Source organism: Scyliorhinus torazame, chromosome 16 (assembly GCF_047496885.1).
Source record: "Scyliorhinus torazame isolate Kashiwa2021f chromosome 16, sScyTor2.1, whole genome shotgun sequence".
Lineage (NCBI taxonomy): Eukaryota > Metazoa > Chordata > Chondrichthyes > Carcharhiniformes > Scyliorhinidae > Scyliorhinus > Scyliorhinus torazame.
In genome coordinates, this window is record NC_092722.1 from 200506408 (window position 1) to 200515035 (window position 8628).

Below are 8628 nucleotides of genomic sequence, written 5' to 3' on the forward strand. Positions count from 1 at the left end.
TATAGAAACCTGGCGGTTTCATTGTTAAATATCTCTCCGTCACTTGTCAGAGTTGTGTCACTGGCGGGTCAGGAGATGATGCTCAGGGTCCCGGGACCTCCCCTCAATCCTCAACTGCGCCAGGCTGAGCGACAGGGAATCTACCCGCTTCCCTGGAGAAACATTATCCTCTCTGATCATTCCTAATCTCCCCAAGGATTCCCGCGTTATCTGCATGGATTTGACCCCAGCGCTGGGATATCGCTTTTCCTCGAAATCTTTCTTATCCAGGAAATGTTTCCATTATTTTGGGGATATGTCGGGGGAATTCCCATTAATTCCCAAACCCACACAGTCTCCGGGATTTCATCCTTTCCATACCTGCATTCTCCCCACATCCCAGATCCTCCTCCTCGGAACTGGTTCTACAGAAATGCAGCAATCCAGTTTTATTCAATCCAATTAAATGATTGGAAGAAGTTCACAGAAGGAAACATTTCTGACACTGATTCAAATAAACCAAACGTGGAGAAACCCAAAAGGCGAAATTCCAATAGGTTCAACCAATTAGAAGAAGCCGGTGACAACAGAGAGATGACAGAGAGGGGATGACCTCACAGGGACGATTGTTTATTGCAATTTTCCTCTTCGTCCTTTCTGACATTTCAATTGTTGGAACAAAATCGGAAACATGAACAATCTGGAACCTGATCATTCAACAGAACTCCAATTACTGGCAATCCGTCCAGCAGTGTCTTGAATGAATTGTTTTGTCTGCGGTGTGTTATTGAGAAAGGTAATGAATGGTTACAAACACAGCAGGAGACCATTGAACCCGCCTCTCTTTGCCAATTCTGCAAGAGCCACTCCTCTAAACTCAATCCTCCTCCCTTTCACCACACCTATCAAAATAATTTTTTCCCTTCTGTTGTTTATCCAGTTCTGTTTTCAAAGACACAAATCAGCCTGTCTCCACTACACTCTCAGACAGAACATTCCAGATCCTAACCACTCGCTGTGTGAATCTGTCTCCACTACACTCTCAGACAGTGCATTCCAGATCCTAACCACTCGCTGTGTGAATCTGTCTCCACCACACTCTCAGACAGTGCATTCCAGATCCTAACCACTCGCTGTGTGAATCTGTCTCCACCACACTCTCAGACAGAACATTCCGGATCCTAACCGCTCGCTGTATGAATCTGTCTCCACCACACTCTCAGACAGTGCATTCCAGATCCTAACCACTCACTGTGTGAATCTGTCTCCACTACACTCTCAGACAGTGCATTCCAGACCCTAATCACTCGCTGTGTGAATCTGCCTCCACCACACTCTCAGACAGTGCATTCCAGATTCTAACCACTCGCTGTGTGAATCTGTCTCCACCACACTCTCAGACAGAACATTCCGGATCCTAACCGCTCGCTGTATGAATCTGTCTCCACCACACTCTCAGACAGTGCATTCCAGATCCTAACCACTCACTGTGTGAATCTGCCTCCACCACACTCGGACAGTGCATTCCAGACTCTAACCACTCGCTGTGTGAATCTGCCTCCACCACACTCTCGGACAGTGCATTCCAGACCCTAATAACTCGCTGTGTGAATCTGTCTCCACCACACTCTCAGACAGAACTTTCCGGATCCTAACCACTCGCTGTGTGAATCTGCCTCCACCACACTCTCGGACAGTGCATTCCAGACCCTAATCACGCGCTGTGTGAATCTGCCTCCACCGCACTCTCAGACAGTGCATTCCAGATCCTAACCACGCGCTGTGTGAATCTGTCTCCACCACACTCTCAGACAGAACATTCCGGATCCTAACCGCTCGCTGTATGAATCTGTCTCCACCACACTCTCAGACAGTGCATTCCAGATCCTAACCACTCACTGTGTGAATCTGCCTCCACCACACTCTCAGACAGTACATTCCAGATCCTAACCGCTCGCTGTGTGAATCTGCCTCCAACACACTCTCAGACATAACATCCCAGATCCTAACCACTCGCTGTGTGAATCTGTACCTGTGCTGACAGTACCAGTGCTGACAGTACCTGTGCTGGCAGTACCTGTGCTGACTGTTCCTGTGCTGACAGTACCTGTGCTGAGAGTACCTGTGCTGACAGTGCTAACGGTACCTGTTCTGACAGTACCTGTGCTGAGAGATCCTATGATGACACTACCTGTGCTGACAGTACCTGTGCTGACAGTACCTGTGCTGAGAGTTCCTATGCTGACAGTACCTGTGCTGACAGTACCTGTGCTGACTGTTCCTATGCTGACAGTACCTGAGCTGACAGTACCTGTGCTGACAGTTCCTGTGCTGACAGTACCTGTGCTGACAGTACCTGTGCTGACAGTGCTGATGGTACCTGTGCTGGCAGTACCTGTGCTGAGAGTTCCTATGCTGACAGTACCTGTGCTGACAGTACCTGTGCTGACAGTTCCTATGCTGACAGTATCTGTGCTGACAGAGCTGACAGTACCTGTGCTGACAGTAACTGTGCTGACAGTAACTGTGCTGACTGTTCCTATGCTGACAGTACCTGTGCTGACAGTAACTGTGCTGACAGTACCTGTGCTGACAGTTCCTATGCTGACAGTAACTGTGCTGACAGTACCTGTGCTGACAGTAACTGTGCTGACTGTTCCTATGCTGACAGTACCTGTGCTGACAGTAACTGTGCTGACAGTACCTGTGCTGACAGTACCAGTGCTGACAGTACCTGTGCTGACAGTACCTGTGCTGACAGTTCCTATGCTGACAGTTCCTGTGCTGACAGTGCTGACAGTACCTGTGCTGACAGTACCTGTGCTGACATGACCTGTGCTGACAGTACCTGTGCTGACAGTTGCTATGCTGACAGTACCTGTGCTGACAGTACCTGTGCTGACAGTTGCTATGCTGACAGTACCTGTGCTTGACAGTACCTGTGCTGACAGTTCCTATGCTGACAGTTCCTGTGCTGACAGTGCTGACAGTACCTGTGCTGACAGTACCTGTGCTGACAGTGCTGACAGTACCTGTGCTGACAGTACCTGTGCTGACAGTACCTGTGCTGACAGTTGCTATGCTGACAGTACCTGTGCTGACAGTACCTGTGCTGACAGTTGCTATGCTGACAGTACCTGTGCTGACAGTACCTGTGCTGACAGTTGCTATGCTGACAGTACCTGTGCTGACAGTACCTGTGCTGACAGTTGCTAAGCTGATAGTACCTGTGCTGACAGTACCTGTGCTGACAGTTGCTATGCTGACAGTACCTGTGCTGACTGTACCTGTGCTGATAGTTGCTATGCTGACAGTACCTGTGCTGACAGTACCTGTGCAATGCTCCTTGCCTCTGAGTAACTTGGTTCCAAATTCTCAAGTGCCCCTTTTGCCTCAGTGTGGGGCTCTGATTGCTAAACAACAGCTCAGGCTTTTTAAATCCGTGCGGGATTCTCCGGTCCGTCAGCCACGTTTTCCGGCTTGGCGCGCCCCCGCCACAGCGAGATTCTTCGTTCCCACAGCCGGCCAATGGGGCTCCCCATTGTGGTCACCTCATGCCGTTGGGAAACCCGTGGGTGTGGGTACTGTGCCAGTGGACCGGAGGATCCCGCTGATGAAGAATTCCGGTGCCCTTATTCACTTTAGCAGCATAAAGCCCTCATTATAGTGGAGGCATCTAAACCAACCTATAGGTTTGCAGCACCTTTTCTCATGAAGCTAAAACTGAAATTCTAACCCTTTCTGAGCACACAAATACCGAAACAAAAACGAAAATTTATTCCTGATAACAAATCTAAATTCCTTTAAACTATCTCTATTTCTAGAAATCGCTCCTTGTTCTTTGTCATAGTTTTGAAATGTTTTTGTTCCAATTAAGGGTCAATTTAGCAGGGCCAATCCACCTACCCTGCACATCATTTTGAGTTGTGGGGATGAGACCCAGGCAGACTTGGGGAGAATGTGCAAACGCCACACGGACAGTGACCCGGGGCCGGGATCGAACCTGGGACCTCAGCGCCATGAGACAGAAGTGCTAACCACTGTGCCACCATGCCATCACCTCTTTGTCATAGTTAACCTAAACTTTATGATACGTCAACGACTCATTTCCCCAAATCAGGTCCAACGATGCCTTTTTGTTCATTGGGTCAGAAACAAATTGATCAAGAAAATTCCCTGGAACAAACCAGAAACTCACCCATTTCTCTCTCCTTTACACTATTGCTATCTCAGCCTATATTAGGATAATTGAAGTCTCCCAGTATTACTGGGAGACTGGGAGATTTAGCATCTCTCAGTGATTTTCCTGCAAATTTGCTCCACTAAATTTTTCCCATTGTGCCACTCCATTGGATGAATAATCCAATAGAAATAATAATTTGAGAATTTAAATTCAATTCAAGGAAAATTATGGAATTAAATAAAAAGATCACATCTGTAAAAGTGAGTATGAGGCTGCCTGGAAAATTGAGTTGGTTCATCAATATCCTTCAGGGAAGAAAACCAGATGTCCTTATCTGGTCTGATCTAATTGTGACTCCAGACACACAGCACCCTGATTGTCTGTTACTGTCCTCTGAAATTCACCTCAGTTGTATTGAACTGTTACTAAATGATGGTCGGTCACCACTTTCTCAGGGAAATTAGGGATAGGCAGAAATGCTGTCGAGTGACATCCACATTCTGGGGTAGACCAGGATCAGGAGTAAACTGTATGGCCTATCGATCCTGCTCCGCCATTCATGGCTGTTATTGGGCTTCAAGTCCAATTCTCTGCCTGATCCCTTTATCCCTGAATTCCCTGAGAGACCAAAGATCTGTTGATAATTTTGTTGGGATGTCACTGAGTTTTAAGCAATTAGAAATTTGGCTTATAATTTCCTTTGCAAAGGCACAATTGTAATTTTTTAGAAGAACTAACTGAGAAAGTCAGAAAGAGTTACAAATCTGGGAAGCTAATCAGTTGTTTTAATGTTTTAACCAATTTCTAATTGGAGTCAAGAGGTATAGCACAGCGTTCTTCAGCTCCCCTCTGAATTTAGTCTGGGTCACTGCGTAAATACATGTGTTTGTGCAGCAGCTCAGGAGCTGCAGCATGCGAGCAGTTTGCTGTAAAATAAACACTGGGTCATATGGACCTTTATAATAATATGTGCCTGTGATTCTCAACAATAAGAAATAGAAAATTCCTGTCATCCATAAGAGTATAAAACTTCCAGATATAGCAAAGAGTAAAATGATGGATTTTCTTCTGTTCTTCATCTCAGGGTCATTGTCTTTCTCCCCACTGTTATGATTCCGGAGTCTCCTGCGGACTCTGCTGGCCCTTAAAATGTGTCTGATGGTCAGAATATTGAGTAACAGAATCAAAGCGAATGGAAGCAATGGGGTGAAAATACGATGGAGCCAGGCAAACAATGCCCACCAAAAGGAGGAAAAATAACTTGGCTTTACGACACAATCCCAAGGTATGTTGTTGATTATATTCTGAGGTCCAAATACAAAGTACCACGGGATGCATTTTAATAAGCTCAGCAAACTCACGGTCATGATGATCACAGCTGACATTTCCTTGGAACAATATTTATTTTTCAGCTTTTGGCAACAAACAGCCACAAATCGATCGAAGGTGAAAGTGACTGTGAGCCACACAGAAGTGTCTGTGCTTGCATTAAGCAGCACGATGATGATACAACACACAGGAGTGATGTCCAGGAAAGAACCTCGGAAATAAATATAACTAATTCTGTATAATATCACATCAAGGATCACCACCAGTAAATCTGCAACCGCCATCGCCACCAGGTACTGACTGATGCACTGGGAGAGGCCACATTTTCCACGGGCTAGGATCACCAATGCCACCAAGTTTACTGCAAAAAAAGTATTTAAATTGGTTATCACGGGTATAAAAGCAACAGTCTGAAAGATGTGTCCCATGGTTCTGGTGCCCACTTTCAATTTTCTGTCGGGTTCAGCTGTGCTGAGACCTCCCAGTTAATGGCACGTATTGGGGGGGTATGGAAGAGAGTACAGAGAGCTCCCGGGCAATCTATCTGACTGGGAGCTTTGGAGGCCCATATGTACCACCAGTGGAGTGGCCACTACTGGAACTATAGGGCTATGGTTGTTGGTTGGGGGGGGGGAGGGGGGTGTTACGCACTGAATTACGTTTACATTTGTATTTGTAACTTTTGTTGTTATAAAACCATGAATGCCACAATAGAATGTTTGTTATAAAAAACTACTGGGACTACAGGCAGTTCCATGAGTCAGTGCTGGAGCCGATATGGAAGGAAACGTGGGCAGGGGGTGGTGGCAGTTGGAAGGGGAATGGAGGTGAGGTTGGGGGTGGAAGCCCTTGGGGCAGAGAACAGGGAAGGGAGGAGGCCGGGTGGAAACAAGGGGATAAAGAGGGGGAGGGATGTTTGGGGTGAGGGGATTTTCCGGAAACTTTGGGGGGCAGAGACCTGCAGGTTTGGGGAGGTGAGGGGGGGGGGTTGGCTCTGGCGGGACAGGGTAAGGTATTGGCGGTCATATTGGAATGTTCAAGTGGATTAGGAGCTAGTGTTGGGGAGGGCTGGGCAGGTCTTGGGATGCGGGATTAATCCAGTAAGGATAGAGGATTTGGAAAGGGGTCTGAGGTTGGGAAAGGGGAATAGTGGCAGAGAGACTCTCTCCTTTTTCCCACCTGAGCCATGAAATGGTCAACCTTCTGAGCTCCCCCCCCCCCCCCCCCCGCTGTCCTTAGTCTGCTTCCACCAGTCTCAGAAATAACCTCATTACAACCTTGATCCAAATATGTGTAAAAGAGCTGAACTACAGACATGACAAGAAAATGGCTTTGATATCAAGACAGAACTTGAAACATTGTGGCATCCAGGAGCCCAAATATAATTGAAGTCAATGGGAATCAGGTTGAAGTCATACTTAGCAAAGAGGAAATGGGCAGGGGTCATTCTGAGGGAGTAGGGTGAACAGCCAAAGGTTGTAGGACATATTGGCACTAACGACATAGACAGGAAGAGCTTTGCAGCAGGAGCTCAGGGAGTTAGGTAGAAAGTTAAAAAACAGGACCTCTCGGGTTATAATCTTGGGATTGCTCGCTGTGCCACGTGCCAGTGAGGCTAGAAATAGTAAGATAGTACAGCTAAACACGTGGCTAAATAGCTGGTGTATGTCGTGTTAATCACCCTGGGGTAACACGGACTGCAACTGGATGCAGTTGTACTTGAAAGTAGACTCCAAACTTTGATGTTAGTTCAATACGCTTTATTGAACTTGTTAAGCAGTGCACACAGTTCGCTGTGGGTTTGACACTCTACTAATCTAAGCGTGCTTACTATAACTAACTAGACCAGCTCTGAGCCACGTGTAGAAGGTGCTAACTGATATATACACCCTGACTGTCACTACTGTTGTCACCAGTGGAAAGAGGCAGAGTATTGATGCCTCGTGTGTTTTATAGTGGGCAACCACCTTCTAGTGTTCTGCCTGGTTGTGTTCTGTCCTTTGTGTTGATTGGCTGCACTGGGTGTCTGTCACTGCTTGTCTGTATCTCATAATGTGCATTAGTGCGTATCATGACATCGCCCCTTTTTGTAAAAAATATTGGTTGCTTGGAGCATATGCGACTGTATTGACATGTAGAACGATTTACATTAAATGGCGAGTGGATGAAAGGGAGTGGATGAATATATACATAAGAGGTGTCTCCCGTGCAGATACAGAACAAAAGTTACAAGATAAATGTCTATAAGTCCAATCTTTGGGGCTTGCATCTGATCCTTGTCGACCGCCTGAGAGGTGGGGGTGGGGGGACGGCGCCTTGACAGGCGGGATTGCTGCCAGATTGGTGGCCTCGTGGTGAGAGGTGTCTGGAGGAGGCATAACAACATATGGAAAAGTAGGATCTGGTGGTGGGCCGGCAACTTTGTGCAGTGCCCTTCTGTTGCACCTGACAATGGAGCCATAGCCATACGAAATACAAACGATCTGGGAGCAGCCTGTCGAACAACAACAGCTGGAGCTGACCAGCCTCCATCAGGTAGCTTGATCCGAACAGCATCTTCCGGAGATAGCACAGGCAAATCGGTAACATGAGCATCGTACGTCAGCTTTTGCCGGTTCCTGAGTTGCTGCACCTTTTGCAGCACTGGGAGGTGATCCAGGTCCGGTAAGTATATGGCTGGAACAGTCGTCCGCAGGTCTCTAGTCATGAGGTGTTGAGCCAGAGACATACCGGTGGACAGAGAGGTTGCCCTGTTCGCCAACAGTGCAAGGTCGAAGTCAGAAGCAGAGTCCGCAGCCTTGCAGAGCAGTTGCTTCACTATATGGACCCCTTTCTCAACCTTCCCGTTGGACTGCGGGTAGTGTGGGCTTGAGGTAATGTGTTTGAATTGGTACAGCTTGGTGAAATTGGACCACTCTTGGCTGTGGAAGCAGGGACCGTTGTCACTCATGACAGTGAGTGGAATACTATGCCTGGCAAATGTCTCCTTGCAGGCCTTGATGACTGTCCTTGATGTGAGGTCTGACAGCTTCACAACTTCCGGGTAATTTGAGAAGTAATCTATGATGAGCACATAGTCACGCCCATTGGCATGAAAAAGGTTGATTCCCACCTTGGACCATAGAGAGGTCACGATC